Here is a 17857-nt window from a genome sequence, read left to right as displayed (position 1 = left end):
TTCCAGGAGAGAGGTAAAAAGTAATCCAAGTGTGACGTCACCAGGGAGCAGGTAAGTGATTGGTTGGTGAGTATTTCTCTCTTTTCAATACAAGCTTGAATTCTGTGGTGTTACATTTCTGTGGTGTAGTGGGGATAGTTGGTAAATAAAGCGCCCTAGAGTATACCTGTAACTGGGGTATTGAATAAATTTTTTAATTAATTAAAGGAGTAAGTCATGGCAGGAGAGTTCAGACCCGTGTTCTGCTCCTCTTGCTCCATGTGGGAAGTCAGGGATGCTGCCAGTGTCCCTGACGACCATGTGTGCGGGAAATGCATCCAGCTGCAGCTACTTGTAGACGGCATTGCGGCGCTCGAGCTGCGGGTGGATGAATTTTGGAGCATGCGCGATGCTGAGAGGCTCGTGGATAGCACGTTTCGCGAGTTGTTCACGCCTCAGGGTAGGGCAGCACAGGGGGTGACCATCAGGCGGAGCAACAAAGGCAGGCAGGTAGTGCAGGGAACCCCTGCGGACATCCCCCTTTCAAACAAGTATACCGCTTTGGATACTGTTGAGGGGGATGACTCGCCAGGGGAAGGCAGCAGCAGCCAACTTCCTGGCACTGGGGGTGCTCCTGCTGCCCAGGAAGGGGGGAAAAAGAGTGGGAGAGCAATAGTGGTAGGGGATTCTACAGTAAGGGGAACAGATAGGCGTTTCTGTGGCCGTAGACGTGAATCCAGGATGGTTTGTTGCCTCCCTGGTGCCAGGGTCAAGGATGTCACTGAGCGGCTGCAGGGCATTCTGGAGGGGGAGGGTGAACAGACAGTGGTCGTGGTCCACATTGGTACCAACGACATAGGTAAAAAGAGGGATGAGGTCCTGCAGCAAGAATTTAGGGAGCTAGGTGAAGGATTAAAGAGCAGGACCTCAAGGGTTGTAATCTCTGGATTACTCCCGGTGCCACGTGCTAGTGAGTATAGGAATAGGAAGATAGAACAGATGAATGCGTGGCTAAAGGGATGGTGCAGGGGGGAGGGCTTTAGTTTCCTGGATCACTGGGTCTGCTTCTGGGAAAGGTGGGACTTGTACAAGTCGGACGGTTTACACCTGAACCAGAGGGGGACCAATATCCTTGCAGGGAGGTTTGCTCGCACTGCTGGGGGGGGTTTAAACTAACTTGGCAGGGGGATGGGGTACAGAGTGGAGCTATAGTAGGGGGTGATTTACAGCCAAATACAGAGGGAAAAACAAGTCAGCTGGGAAGGCAGAGCAAATATGTGAAGGCAAAAGAGAATATGGCAGGGCTGGAAGGCATTTATTTTAATGCAAGGAGTCTTGCAAGTAAGGTGGATGAACTGAAGTTGTTGTTGAACACATGGGAGTACGATATTTTTGCTATCACGGAGACATGGTTGAGGGAGGGTCAGGACTGGCAGCTCAATATTCCGGGGTATAGAATCTTCAGGCGAGACAGAGGGGGGTGTAAAAGGGGAGGGGGTGTTGCAATATTAATTAAGGAGTCAATTACTGCTGTAAGGAGGGATGATATATTAGCGGGTTCCTCTAATGAGGCCATATGGGTGGAACTTAAAAACAAAAAGGGGGCAAGCACTTTGCTGGGAGTGTACTATAGGCCCCCAAACAGTCAGGGGGAGATAGAGGAACAGATATGTAGGCAAATCTCAGAAAAGTGCGAAAATAATAGGGTAATAATAGTGGGGGATTTCAACTTCCCCAATATAAATTGGGATAGTCAGAGTGTGAAAGGCTTAGAGGGTGCAGAATTCTTAAAGTGCATCCAGGAGAGCTTTTTGAGCCAACATGTAGAAAGTCCTACAAGAGAGGGGGCGGTACTGGACCTAACTCTAGGGAATGTAGCCGGGCAAGTGGTGGAAGTGTCAGTAGGAGAGCATTTTGGCGACAGTGACCATAATTCGGTGAGATTTAAGGTGGTCATGGAAAAAGACAAAGACGGCCCGGAAATAAGGGTTCTAAATTGGGGGAGGGCCGATTTTAATATGATAAGGCAGGATCTGGCCAAAGTGGACTGGGAGCAGCTAACTATAGGAAAATCCACATCAAAACAGTGGGAGACTTTCAGAAGGGAAATAGAGAGAGTACAACGCCAACATGTTCCTGTAAAGGTCAAGGGTGGGACCAACAAGCAAAGGGAACCTTGGATGACAAGGGATATACAAAAATGCATTAGAAATAAAAGGGGGGCTTTTGGCAGTTACAAAAGACTAAAGACGGAAGAAGCCCTAGAGGAGTATAAAAAGTGCAGGGGCATACTTAAAAAAGAAATTAGGAGGGCGAGGAGGGGCCATGAAATAACACTGGCGAGCAAAATAAAGGAAAATCCTAAAATGTTTTATAAGTATATTAAGGGCAAGAGGATAACCAGGGAAAGGGTAGGGCCCATTAGGGACCAAAGTGGCAATCTGTGTGTAGAGCCAGATGATGTAGGCGGGGTTTTAAATGAATTTTTTGCATCTGTGTTCACTCTGGAGAAAGACGATGCAGACATAGAAATCGGGCAAGGGGACTGTGGCATACTTGAACATATTAGCATCGAGAGGGAGGAGGTGCTAGCGGTTTTAGCAGGCCAAAAAGTGGATAAATCCCCAGGCCCGGACGAGATGTATCCCAGGCTGCTGTGGGAGGCAAAGGAGGAGATTGCAGGGGCTCTGACACAAATTTTCAGAACCTCTCTGGCCACAGGGGATGTACCAGAGGACTGGAGAACAGCTAACGTAGTACCATTATTCAAGAAGGGTAGCGGGGATAAACCAGGGAATTACAGGCCAGTGAGCCTAACATCTGTGGTCATGTACATAGATCCCTGAAGGCAGCGGAACAGGTAAATAGGGTGGTTAAAAAGGCATATGGGATACTTGCCTTCATTAGCCGAGGCATGGAATATAAGAGCAGGGAGGTTATGATGGAGCTGTACAAAACGCTGGTGAGGCCACAGCTGGAGTACTGTGTGCAGTTCTGGTCGCCTCACTATAGGAAGGATGTGATTGCTTTGGAGAGGGTGCAGAGAAGATTCACCAGGATGTTACCTGGGATGGAGCGCCTCAGCTATGAAGACAGGCTGGACAGGCTGGGGTTGTTTTCCTTGGAGCAAAGAAGGCTGAGGGGGGACCTGATTGAGGTGTACAAAATGATGAGGGGCATAGATAGGGTAGATAAAGAGGAACTTTTCCCCTTAGTAGGGGGGTCAATAATAAGGGGGCATAGATTCAGGGTAAGGGGCAGGAGATTTAGAGGGGATTTGAGGAGGAACTTTTTCACCCAGAGGGTGGTTGGAATGTGGAACTCAATGCCTGAAAGGGTGGTAGAGGCAGGAACCCTCACAACATTCAAGAAGCATTTGGATGAGCACTTGAAATGCCATTGCATACAAGGCTATGGACCAAATGCTGGAAAATGGGATTAGACTGGACAGGGATGGATGGGCGGCGCGGACACGATGGGCCGAAGGGCCTCTTTCTGTGCTGTAAAACTCTGTGACTCTATGACTCTATGACCCTCTCCCCTCTGCCAGTGTTGGTCCCTGTCTAGGCCGGGAGCCTGGGACTGGAGTTGCGCTGCTGGCGGTTGGAGAAGCCTAGGCCCCGGGCCCCCGCACTGACATGGCCCCGAGAAATAAATCACATACTGGACTCATTTATTACACGCAAATTATATAATGAGCTAGTTGGGCTCCTAAGTACCAAATTTGTGCTGGATAAAATCCCCTCCACACACACAGAAAGTGGGAAAAATAAATCAATAGTTAGTAGTTAGGAATCAAGATGGCTGACACTCACCTCAGTTCAGAATGATAAGGCCCGCCCACACATGCACCGATTGGTCAACCGTCAGGTCACTGAAGTGTAGGATTGGTCAATGGTCCTGTCACTCGACTGTAGGATGGCCCGCCCGCACACGCAATGAACCCGCCCCCGTGACGCAGCGATTGGTCAACCGTCAGGTCACTGAAGTGTAGGATTGGTCAATGGTCCTGTCACTCGACTGTAGGATGGCCCGCCCGCACACACAATGAACCCGCCCCCACTCGATACAAATGAGCGGATAATGAGCGGAATTTTGAACGTTTTTTGGATACCGTCGGCACAATTTTTGTCCGACCAAAAACTAAATATGCCTACAAGAGTCCCCTAATGATGAGCTTTCTTTTGATATAACATATGTGTAGGTACGCTCTATAACTTTTGATTGTATAGCCGGACAGAGAGACAGACAGAGAGACAGACAGATAGACATATCCTTTTATATATAGATAGATAAGAGCAGGGAGGTTATGATGGAGCTGTACAAAACGCTAGTTCGGCCACAGCTGGAATACTGTGTGCAGTTCTGGTCGTCACATTATAGGAGGGATGTGATTGCATTGGAGAAGGTGCAGAGGAGATTCACCAGGATGTTACCTGGGCTGGAGCGCTTCAGCTATGAAGAGAGACTGGACAGGCTGGGGTTGTTTTCCTTAGAGCATAAAAGGCTGAGGGGGGACCTGATTGAAGTGTACAAAATTATGAGGGGCATAGATAGGGTAGATAGAAAGGAACTTTTCCCCTTAGTAGAGGGGTCAATAACCAGGGAGCATAGTTTCAAGGTAAGGGGCAGGAAATTTAGAGGGGATTTGAGGAAAAACTTTTTTACCCAGAGGGTGGTTGGAATCTGGAACTCACTGCCTGAAAGGGTGGTAGAGGCAGGAACCCTCACAACATTCAAGAAGCATTTAGATGAGCACCTGAAACGCCACAGCATACAAGGCTACGGACCAAGTGCCGGAAAATGGGATTAGAATAGACAGGGCTTGATGGCCGGTGCGGACACAATGGGCCGAAGGGCCTCCTTCTGCGCTGTATAACTATGACTCTATACATCCTCCCTGATTCTACCCTGTCAAGCCCTGTAAGAATTTTGTATGTTTCAATGAGATCACCTCTCATTCTTCTAAATCCCAGAGAATATAGGCCTAGTCTACTCAATCTCTCCTCATAGGACAACCACCCCCCGCCCCCATCCCAGGAACCAGTCTGGTGAATTTTTGTTGCACTCCCTCTATGGCAAGTATATCCTTCCTTCGGTAAGGAGACCAAAACTGTACAGAATACTCCAGGTGTGGTCTCCCCAGGGCCCTATATAATTGCAGTGAGACGTCTTTACTATTGTACTCAAATCCTCTTGTAATAAAGGTCAACATACCATCTGCTTTCCTAATTGTTTGCTGTACCTGCATGTTAACTTTCAGTGATTCGTGTACAAGGACACCCAGATCCCTCTGAACACCAACATTTCCCAATCTCTCACCATTTAAAAAATACTCTACTTTTCTATTTTTCCTACCAAAGTGGATAACTTCACATTTCTCCACATTATATTCCATTTGCCATGTTCTTGCCCACTCAGTTAGCCTGTCATATCCCCTTGAAGCCTCCTTGCATCCTCCTCACAACTTACATTCCCACCCAGCTTTGCATCATCAGCAAACTTGGATACATTACATTTGGTCCCCTCATCTAAATCATTGATGTAGATTGTGAATAGCTAAGGCCCAAACAGTGATCCTTGCGGTACCCCACTAGTTACAGCCTGCCAACCCGAAAATGACCCGTTTATTCCTACTCTCTGTTTTCTGTCAATTAACCAATCCTCAGTATATTATTGCAATCCGATGAGCCCTATTTTTGTTTAATAACCTCTTATGTGGCACCTTATCGAATGCCTTCTGAAAATCCAAATACAGGTGGTGCAGCAGTAATCCGGCACCCGACGGTCCGGCACCTTCAGTGGTCCGGCACGAGGAAGGTCCTGCTGTCACATTCCCTCCCTGGGATGGGTCCAGCTCGGGTCCCAGGACCGCTGCCGGGTCAGGATCAGCGCCTGGACCGCGCAGCATCACCGATGGCTCGGCAGAGCGATGGAGCCCGAGCCCGAGCAGCCCGTGGGTGGTGGGGTCGGCGGCGGCACAGGGAGGGCAGCAGCAGGAAGAGGAGGAGCAGGTGGTGGCGGTGTTTGTGGTGACTTTCGACACCTTCAGTGGTTCGGAATTTTCAGTGGTCCGGCACCGGCCTGGTCCTGAGGGTGCCGGATTACCCAGGTTGTACCTGTACACCACATCCCCTGGTTCTCCTTTATCTATTCTGCTAGTTACAACCTCAAAAAACTCTAACAGATTCATGAAACACAATTTCCCTTTCATAAATCCGTGTTGACTCTGCCCAATCCTATTATTATTTTGTAAGTGCCCTGTTACCATGTCCTTAATAATAGATTCTAGCATTTTCCCTACTAATGATGTCAGGCTAACTGGTCTGTAGTTCCCCGTTTTATCTCTCCCTCCTTTCTTAAATAGTGGGGTTACATTTGCTACCTTCCAATCCGCAGAAACCATTCTAGAATCTATGGAATTTTGGAAAATGACAACCAATGCATCCACTATCTCTATAGCCACCTCTTTCAAAACCCGAGCATGTAGGCCATCAGGTCCAGGGGATTTATCGGCTTTCAGTCCCATTAATTCCTCCAGTACTATTTTTTTGCTGATACTAATTTCTTTCAGTTCCTCATTCTCGCTAGACCCTTGGTTCTCCACTATTTCCGGGAAGTTTTTTGCGTCTTCTTCCGTGAAGACAGACGCAAAGTATTTGTTTAATTTCTCTGCCATTTCCTTATTCCCATTATAATTTCTCCTGTCTCAGCCTGTAAGGGACCCACGTTTACTTTCGCTAATCTTTTCCTTTTTACATACCTATAGAAACGTTTACATTCTGTTTTTAGGTCTCTTGCTAGTTTACTGTCATTCTATTTTCCATTTCTTTATCAATTTCTTGGTCCTCCTTTGCTGAATTCGAAAATCCTCCCAATTCTCAGGCTTACTACTCTTTTTGGCTCAAACTCAATATAAAATTCTATCATATTGTGGTTACTCTTCCTTAAAGGCCCCTTTACTACAAGATTATTAATTAACCCTTTCTCATTGCACAATACTAGATCTAAAATAGCCTGTTCCCCAGTTGGTTCCTCAACATACTGATCTAGAAAACTATCTTGCATACATTCCATGAATTCGTCCTCTACACTATTACTGCAAATTTGGTTTGCCCAGTCTATATGTAGATGTCTGTTAACGTACGGGTTGACAGGCCATCGGCGCGGGCCATGAAAACGCAATTGCTGGTATAGAGTTGGGCTATTTGCCCACCGACTGGCCAGCAATTGCGCATGGTAATGTTACAGTTGATGCAAACAGGCACAGGGTCTGTTTGCATCAGCGTAAGTGGATACCTCAGGCATTAAACATTTTCATATCATAATTTATACACATGCACTGTATCAAATATCGGCCTGGATTATAGTTAAAATGTCTAAAATTATCAAAAAAATGTATTTTTAGTCAGATTGATTGAATGAAGCTACTTACAAATTAAATTCCAATCCTGTAAATTGTAATTAGATCTAATTTCGGGATTCCATTAAATCTCATTACAGAAGTGATTCGGAAATGATTAAAATGGAATTCTGCTTTGTGATTGGAGGACCAGCCCCACATGATCCCAGGTACGCCTCTGCACTGCCTGCGTCCCTGGGATCCATGGGCCATTATGCTGTCCTCCGCCTCGCAGCCTCAGACCGCAAGTTTTTGCAGCCTCGCCACCTGCAGGTAGGTGCATTATTCTTTCACGGGTCGGAAGCGTACTCCGGAGGTACGCCTCCGACTGCAATTTTTAGCTCGTGCAGCGGTTTGGTACAAGGGAGTGGCTTGCTAGGCCATTTCAAAGGGCAGTTAAGAGTCAACTACATTGGTGTGGGTCTGGAGTCACATATAGACCAGAACAGGCAAGGACTGCATTTTTCCTTCCCAAAAGGGCATTAGTGAACCAGATGGAATTTAACGACAATGCGGTAGCTTCATGGTCACCATTACTGATATTAGCTTTTTATTCCAGATTTATTGAATTAACTGAATTTAAATTCCCCAACTACCATGGTGGGATTTGAACTCATGTCTCCAGATCATTAGCCCAGCCTTCTTGATTACTAGTCCAGTAACATAAGCACTATGCTACCGTACTGTATCTTGTGCAAATACAATAGTAGTGGCTTACAACAAATTCTCCATGCATGACTTTTTCATCAAGTCTTGCTCCTTCTGTATATTTTTTAAAGTTTTGTTTAGGATTAGTCAGAATCAAATGGTGACTATGATGTCACAACACAGTTGATAACTTCTACAAATAGTTTTCAAAACCTCTCCATGCACAAGTGATACAGTTGTCAACTGAGCCTTTGGCATGCTCAAAGTAAACTTCTGATGTCTTAACACGCAGGGGCTGCTCCTAAGTATGCACTTGAGAAGGTCTGCAGAACACTATGGCCTAGAAATTCAGTTGGCGCCGCGCCAGGGCTTTAGCGCCGGAAAGTTAGCGCCGGCGCTAAGTCCCCCTGCGCGCGCCAAAAATTCAGTAGCGCCGCGCCCAAACGGCTGCCGGCGCTACTGAAGGGTGTTTGCGCCTGAAAATGGGCGCTACCTGCCGCATTGCGGCGCTATTCCGGCGCTGCGGCGCCCGATGCGGTGCGGCAGGCTCGGGAAGTGCAGGCCTCCTCCTTCAGTTAAGGAGGAGCTGCCTGCACCCGCCCACTGGCCGGTAAAATCTTCACAAAAATGAGCCCGGCACCTCAGGGAAGTGCCGGGCTCGCAGCCCAGAAGCATCTGTTCCGCGGGGGGGGGTGGAGGAGTCCGGGGAGGGAGGTGCGGGCAGGCGGCCGGCGGGAAAGCGGCCGGCCGCCGCGCGACCTTAATGCGCCGGCGCAAACTCCTGTAAGACTCGGTTGCCAGAGTCTTAGTTGCGGCTGCCACGGGCGAGGCGGCCGCAACTCAATTTCGGCGCTGGGGCCCGTCACCACGGCAACCGGGACGCTGCGCACACCGATGACGTCATCGGTGCCGGCGCAGCGCAACCAGTCTACCGCCGATGGTAGGGCCCCAGGGAATTTCTGAACCGGCTGTAAGTCCAGCGCAATGACCTCTAGCGCCGCAAAATGGGCGCAAAGCCCACTCAATTTCTAGGCCTATATGTTACACAACACAGTCATTCAGAACTGGTGTCACAGTGGGCTTTTCAGAAGAGTCTGTTTGGTCTTGTGATGGAAGCCAATAAAGTACAGCAACTTGATGACAAAGATCAAGATGACAATGAATTCAGGGCCACATTAATGCCCAGGGGCCCCAGCTACATATGGGGCCCCCGCCAGGGGTCCTGTGAACACAGCTCATCAAAAACTTAAAACAGTGCTGTCCGTCAGTTGTGTTAATTGCAATACACAGCAGGCAGTGACTGGAAGTTGAGCGCTGGTGCAGGTTTCATTACCTGACCGTGGTCAAGCCTGTGCCATGCGGCCTGCATGTGGTCCCAGCGGCGGGAAGACGCAGTCAGAGAAGCCCGTGAGCAGAGTGGGAAGAGTGGAAGACGCCATCGTAGCCTCACAGCAGGGCAGGAAGACATAGTCTAATAACTTCTGGAAGCCTCTGCAGTTCTTCACAATCTTTTAGGCATTTTATTATATGTTTGTGTTTTAATGGATGGGGGAAGGGGGCTAATATGGGGTGGGGCGGGCTCTCCAATATTCATGGCACCCTGGGGCCCCAATAATTTTTAATGAAAACCTGAGTAAATTTCATGTAATTGAAGCACAACCATGTCTAAACTTAAATACTTAACAATTGGAATGTAATTACTGCAAATTTATTGAAACAGCAACTTACAGCTAATTACTGGGAAACAATATGGTCAGTAAGTAATATAATACCCAGTTGTACCAAGCAGTGCGGTATCGACTGTATTTTCAACAGTGAAGTGAGCAGAAGGTGTTAATACTGCCCACTCATTACTCAACCGGCAGAGTGCACAGCTCCCATATGTCTGTTCTAATAATGCATGCATGGAGCTCTACTCATGGGCATCCAACTGCTGATGACTTTTTCAATAATAGAGACAGCTCCTGGAAATGTCAGTTCTTTTCTACAGTTTAAAATTTATCGTGGTTCAGCAGGCAGCCCAAGTTATTCTTAGGCCGCGAAATTCGGTGTTGTAGCGCCTGCCTTTAAGGTCGGTTTTGCTGAAAAAATGGCGCTGCCTCGCTTCCAGTGCAGAATACAGCGGCCGCCATTTTGGACAGTTCGGCAGCACTGCCGTGGCCTGCACTCGCCTCTCCCATGTAAATGTGCAGCTCGTTGCGTCAATCAGCGTGCAATGCCTGAATTGACGCATGACTGCGATTTTGGACGTTGCCGCACTCCATACCGCCCTCTTCTAACCACGCACAGAAGAATGTGTGTGCAGCAACTGTACAGAGACGCTGTCAGCACTTCTTACAGGGACACACACATCTTTCAGTAAGTTTTGATTTCAGCTTTTGGAGTGTTTTTTTTACATTTTATTGGAGTAGTGGCTTGGTGCAATACATTTAAAAGTTGTTGAAGTGTGCAGGGAGTGCTGCTCGACGCTTGCAAGGCTTTGGATGTTAAAGGAAGGAATCTGAGAAGACCCCTTGCTCCCAGTCCTGGGGGCTCTAGTTGCAGTCCCTCTTGGGTTGCAACATCACATGGAGATGAAGCAGAGGCAGCAAAGGGGACAAGCTGCTTACGGAGGGAAGAGAAGAGGAGGAAGCAGAAAAGGAGGAAGTGGAAGGAAGGAGGGAACCCAGACAGACCCTTTCTGGCCAGGATATCTGGGATCGAATCATCCACCTGCGGTGCCAGTGACCACAACCCCAATTCTCATTTCAACATTTGTCCCACACTTTACCTTCCCTCTATTACTGACTATCACAGTGTCCGCTTGGCCACAATGCTGAAGTAAAAGCCACCACAAAGTAAACTTTCCAATCCAACTTTATCCATATATGCATCTAATATTACATCAAAAAGTCAACTCATCACCCATGTGCCTTTGCCTCTCTTACTGATGTCACGTAGTGCTACTCCAGTGGCTGCAGCATGGCTGATGAAAGGCTGCTGAATTTCAGTGGGGGACACTGCAAATGGCCTTGCAGGACAACCTCGAGGAGCTGGTGGCTCAGAGTGTGAAATCGAATGACTGTGTTTTGTCTTCTTCACTCTCCTCTCCCTCTTCTTGGTCAACCACTGGCTGGGCAGGCTGGATTTCTTGGGTGTCTGAAATGAGGAAGGCACAAGGGTAGGGTTGTGGTGAGGGGAGGGGAGGGCGGTAAAGCAAGAGGTGCTTGTAAATCAGAAGAGATTATGGAATGAGGGGGATGTGGGATGTGAGAAGGAGGATAACGTATGAGGATACCTGCATCTTGTATTCTTTCAGCCCTCAGCCCTGCCGCTGGCCAAGGGCTTAGCCATGCCCCTGCCAAGAGTGGCCAGCACCGTCTCCTCCAAGCGGGTGAGGTGAAGCTAGGAATGTGAAGTGTGTGTAGTGTATGTAACCTGTACCACCTTAAGAGGATACCTTAAGGTGATGGACTACTTTTTGATGGCTCCTGTACATTGTAGTACCGGTGGTGACCACACCGGTATATAAACCCTGCGGAGCAAAGTGTATTCCAGTTCAGCCCTGACCCTCAATTACTAAAGACCTGTTTAATTATTTCTGTAGTCTGTGTCCAGTTATTCAGCATAACTACATTTGGAAACACAGACTCAACAGTGTGCCTGTTTGTTGATAGGTGAGTGTTGTGGAGTGGGGTGGGGGTCATGCATTGAGCAGTGTGTGAGGCTAGTGGTACAGCTGGTAGGAGACAGCTTTTGAAGATGCACTCACTGACCTTGACCACTCGTCTGAGATCATGAAACTTCTTTGGGCACTGGAGCCAGGTTATGGAGGCGACACTGCTGGTAGTGACCTCCTCGGCAATTTGGTCCCACATCCTTCTTTCTGGAGGGCCTCCTGGCCCCCTGTGGGTAGAGGACCTCTTTCAGTGTTGACCCCCTGCACAAAGCTGGAGTACTGCATTCGAGATCCTGGGTGTCCTTTCCATAGCCTGTTGAGCCATTTGTGTTAGTGCTGAAGCACTTTTACCATTTTTGACATGCAAAAGGCAGTTCAGCTTTACTGAGGCCTGCCTATTTTTGAATGATTTTTAATGTATTTTTTCAGAAGGCAATTCACTTTTAAGGGCTCGAGACTGCTTTCAAAAATGACAGCCTTGCTTTAAGAGAATGCAGCGTCGCTACCGCGACGCGACATTGGGCATCCTGCTGAGCACACAGCCTGAAGCAACGCGTTCATCGCTGGGCTGTGCGCTATAATCATTCAAATTAGCAGGCAGCACCAAATTAACGTGCTGCCTGCGCTTTCTAAATGGGCGCCAGGAAATCTCGCCCCGTGGTGCCCCCATCTGTTTGAGCCTTATCAAATTTCCCCCTTATAGTCTAAGTTTTAAATTCAAATCTGAACCAAATGGACTTATCACCAACACAAAACTCGCAGAAATTTTGCATCAGTATGGTGCAAAAGATTGCACATATAATCAATGACAATCTTTAGTATAAATGGAGTAGTCATCCTTATTTCATATTTGTAACTTAATTAAAACTTTATGCTCAGTCCACCTACTGCTCTTATTTGATATCATTAGTGAAGTCCTCACTTCCACAGTTTGCAAATTCTTTTTGCCAGTGACTGGTTCACTAATAGTTACCCATTGGCATTCTCCTCCTTAGTCTAAATCCAAATACCATTGACTTTTTACAGTAGTCATCCTTGTCCTTTTGAACTGAAAAGTTGTATTGATTTTTGTTACAAATTCCTCCCAGTTTTATTTTCTTTATTATACTAATACACTTGGACAAAGTACAAACTATTTTTTTTAATTTATTCAGTAAGCTCACTCCAGTCAACTGGAAACATATTTTTCACTAACTTTCCACATTTTCCACTTTACCAGGAGCTATCTTGGACTATTGCCAACGGAGCAAAATATGTGGAGTACATTTAAATTAAGCCAATACATCATTTGCATGTAGTTGACATACTTGTATCCCTGGGATTTACATGAACCTTTTTTTTTCGAAGAACAAAAATATTGATTTAGCATCAAAGTCCAAAACCAAAGCAACCTAATTGAATTTTGCGGAATAACTTGTGTTAGCAGCAGGAAAGGAGAAATTTTGGCTCCCTATGCAAAAAGTGGGAAAATATAAGCAAGACTTAAAATACGATCGCAAATCTAGATTACCTCGTGAAGTAACAAATTGTGCCAGAGTGGTAGTATACAAATTGGCATCTGTGCTTCTCCATTACGCAAGATCCATTTCGGCCAAATTATCATTGTGTAAGAAATCGTGAATTGGAAGAAATAACTTGAGACAAAAAAGTCTCTTCAGACTGGTGTTAGAATAACCGGATAGACGCTTAGAATTTGCTTATGTTCTTGGTTCCCTGCAGATGTTATAACATTCTGCACCGTGGCGGTGAAACTGCCACTCCTTAATAAAATGCCTTACAATTCCTAAGACCCTTTGGGTAATCAGTGTGTGACCTGTGATCCAAATCTTACAATTGTGAGGTGACTTCTGGAGGTGACTCAGTTTCCCAAAGGGAAAGGAAGGAGAATCATGATATGTTATCGTGACAAGGGACCAGAATTACAGAAGCCCATAGTCAATGGGTGGAATATCTAACCCTTTTGCCTACTTTCTAACAGTCAACAACAGATAGATTGTCATAGAGCTGAGTGCAAGTTGTGTACCCCACTCAGGGGGAAAAAAGTGTCTGACACCAGTGGAATGCAGGAAGAGGCAAAGTAACTGAAAGGTAGAAGCGAATCTAAATCTAAACATAGTTAGAAAAAAGTCAAAGTAAAAAACACTGACAAGGTATTAGTGAATTTTGATGACAATTTCTAGAAGGCTTTTTCAAAATCTCACCATAGTTCATCATTTGAGAAATGCACATACTATCAAAGATTCTATTAAAACGCAGTTTCCCTTTTTTAGAAAAACAAAATCTGGGGTTCACTCCTTGGCTCAGTGGATAAATGCACAATATGATCTGTGTGACTCCATATCACCAAGAAAGTCTGATTCAACCCCTTATCTGTGTTATGTTAGCTGTCTCAGCAGGTCAGCAATAAAGCTACTACTGCATTAGTATCCCTGGTCTAGGGAGGGGAAACTAAAAAAAAAGCAACCATGGTTCCTGCTTCTGACTGCTATTCAGTGACGCCTACTGGAAATGTGTACATGTGCAAATGCTGGGTAAGGAAGACTAAAAGAAAATCTTGTAAAATAAATAGTATTATTGTCCAACTAAATCAGGCATTCCTGTCTTTAAAACAGTAACAACATGCCCTGTTTACACTTGTATTTGTTCTGTGCACCAAAAGTGGGGTTTTCTTATTGTAATAATTGTTATTATTGTGAAAATGCTGCTGTTGTGCCCTGCATTCATATATTGCTTGTCATGGTGCATCACTCCCTGATATTATATCAAATCATTATGGCTCTCAGTGTGCTCTTTTCTTCATATGAAAATAATAAATCTTTAATCTTAAACAAATTATATTCAGAGAAAAAGACAAATGCACCCTTTCCTTTTTTGAAAAGCTCTTTGAATTTTCCAAAGGGAGTATTCCGTACTCATTATCTTTAACAGAAAAACTCTTGAATTTTCTCATGGGGCAAAAAATATTCTGTACAAAAATTTCTGTAGGACTCTGATATGGGAATTGAAAGAAAGGCATGTGTATGTGCCTTTTGCAGCATTCCTCATCCTATTTTTTAATAATTCGATACATGTTGCAGATGTGACTGACTTCAGTAATTTTGTAGATGTAACAAGTAAATTGTGACCTTGAATCAGCAATTTGACCATTGGGACAATAAAAATTATAAGCTCTGCAGGAAGGCAATTTGGTTTGACATATAAAAAATTGTTAAGAGTGTGGCAATGAGATTGCAAAACAAACTGTTTTGAGTCCACAATATCATTTGAAGGAGTGTCATTGCATTATTTAAGAATTTTTAGGGAAGCTCAGTTCCTGGATCTGCAGAGTACATATTCTGCTGCAACACTGCTACGTTTCCTGCCTGAGAAAGTTTAATCTGCAGCAGACATAATACCTGTTATGACAAAAAAAATTGCATAAAATGTTTTAAATGCTTAGCACTAGAGAGGAATAATATATACATCATTGTATTGATGTGACTTCTGTATTCAAACTTGAAAGAGAATTTCCCATCCTGCCAAAGGCTCTTCAAAGTAGCCAAAATGTTTCCACCCCTTTGGCTAAGAACTGGCTCAAGAAAGAAGATCTGCAGTAACAAAATTCTACAATATCATGCCGTCGGAAGCATATTTTGCAGGAAATATGATCCCACAAAAGATATCTTTAACCTACAAAAAAAAATTCTGTAACAATTAGGTCATGTTTTATTTCTCAATATATTTTTTAAAAGCTTCCATTTGGCCTTTGGTTTCTGACATTGAGAGAGCTAATGAAGCAAAACTTTGGACAGCATTGTAGCCTTTGTTGGCACAGAGATGTTAAAAGCTATTGCAAAACCACAAGTGACAAAAAATGTTGGTGTTAAATTGATACGTACAATTTTCTCTACTTTGTTATATTGGGCGTTGAGGTTTTGTCATAGTTAGCATAGGTGAGGCTGAGTCTGTAACCCAAGTTTCAAGAAAGTGATGGTAGCTTCACGAGTGTAGATACTGTGTATATTTTGTCGCATTGCTGTCCGTAACAATCTTATTAACTCAGAAATTGAAAATCTGATTTCAATCACAAATTTAAATTTTATGTTAGTGTTTAATTTTGGTACTCCTCCCTATAGAACCCAGTGTTAAATTTTCATTAGGTTACTATTGGTGCAACTTTATGGTACCAGAAATGAGTGGAGGCAAAAAAAGCTTAATGCAGCTGACAGCAGACACAATTACAGTAACCAATATTTTTAGAACTGTTGAGCTGAATTCTATTTTAATGTGTGCATCAGTATAAGCACCAATGCATTGTAGCTCTAGGCATTATCTTCCCTATTTAAAGCAGCATTTTACCCACTAAGAAAAAGTCTGATTTTATATCTTGTTCACTGAGCTTTTGCATCTACACACAAATTTTAGAGACAAAGGAAAAAATACCTTTAGTGTTGCACCACAAATACTCAGGTCATTTCTTCCCAGAGGTCAACAAAGCTGTTTTTTTATAATGTATACTGCATATCAAAAAAAGAATTTATGGTTCATTTCATCACCAAATAAATGATTTTCTACTCACAAAATATGTATCACTTTAATATTATTTGTATTTTGTTGCTTGTGCCTGCCACATTAGTATTGCCTTAACTCTCCTCCCCTCCCCCACCTTTAACATGACAAATTGCAAATGAGATATTCCACGGGGCAAAGAGGGGAAGACAGAACAGCTGAAGTTATTTGCATTGCCTCAAAATATGTGTGTGTTACAAACTGAGACAGACGCATTTTGGCTGTGTCACAGAGGAATTAGATTTAGCAGGATTTAAATGACATAAGGAAGTTTTTAAGAAAAAAACCAAAATTAAATAACAAAATAGTGCTGGCAATAACTCTGATGGCATTTGCCCCTTGAGTTGTGATTTTATCACTCATTACCAAAATGTCTTTTTTCTTTTGTAAATATATATGAAATTGTCTGCACTGTGACATCACCCTTCTGAACATTCCATTGCACCACTGGCCTCACAGCCACTTGGGAAGTAGATTTAGTAATTGGTTAAACTATCCTCACAACAATGATGTCTGTGAGTTGTTTGATTGACTGATTTGGCATGATTAAATTAATTATTGTCCCTGGAATGTTTTCATTAAATCTGCCAGATTATTTGGCCCCATGAGCCCGATAAGACGTTTTGTACGGTTAAAGTGTTTTTGTAGACATACACAAGCTATCATACAAATCCTGATAGCTTCCGAGAGAAAAATCCACCCTGAGCAGCCAATGCTTTTATATTGAACTTGCCTATATTAACGTAAACTTGAAATATAAAGAAACAAAATGTAATAATCAAACAAAATTGAAAAAAATAGCAGGTAACAATGATAAGTTTGCAAAAATACATTTTAAATCTGGTTTCTCACAAACCCTTTAAATTTTTTTAATTGATTTGCCTTTATTGCCTAAAGTTTTTTTTGTTAAACAATGTGTCTGTGATGTTTTTGACATCCCAGTGGCTACCAGTTTGACACACAATACAAATCATATCAGGCATATTCAAGATAATGTAATAAAAAAGCTACACAATTTGCATTCAAACTGGGTTTTTGACAAGAGCATAGCAACAGGCACCTAATCTGGTCTTAGGTCTCCACCTGCCCTCTCCTTAAACCCGTGATCTTGAAAAGGAGCTTTAAATTGGAAATTATTACACATTAGAACCTCAACATGGGTCAGATCGAAGTGGATCGATATCTTGCCGAGTACAATAAATCAGCCTTCTTCTCCGCGGTTACTGTTTGCTGAACATATTTAAATTTTCTTGTAACAAATTAATTCCAACATTTTCTGTTGATTGAATTAGGGCAAGTGTTGGTGCTGTCACAAGTATTTCACTGCTTCAGTGAGACAAATTGCTCGTCTGGACATGGGTAACAAGCCAAAGTGTTGAGTCCCTGATAATCTTCCCACTAATTCTCCATTACGGCAAAATGAAGCCATAAATCACCATGACAGCTGATCGATGTAAACATTGTTTCCGCCATGATTGCCAGAGCTCCCTGTGGAGTTACTGTCCACTTACAATTCGCTGAAATTACTCCCACTGCAACCTCCCTGGAAACAAAGTAAGCCTTGGAACCAAAGTCACTCCTGTCTAAAAGTAACCATCTCATTTCAGCTTTCAGACCACTCA

Source organism: Somniosus microcephalus, chromosome 6, assembly GCF_052327205.1.
Source record: "Somniosus microcephalus isolate GS21.2 chromosome 6, FLI_Smic_1.0, whole genome shotgun sequence".
Lineage (NCBI taxonomy): Eukaryota > Metazoa > Chordata > Chondrichthyes > Squaliformes > Somniosidae > Somniosus > Somniosus microcephalus.
Note: the sequence above shows the minus strand (reverse complement) of the source record.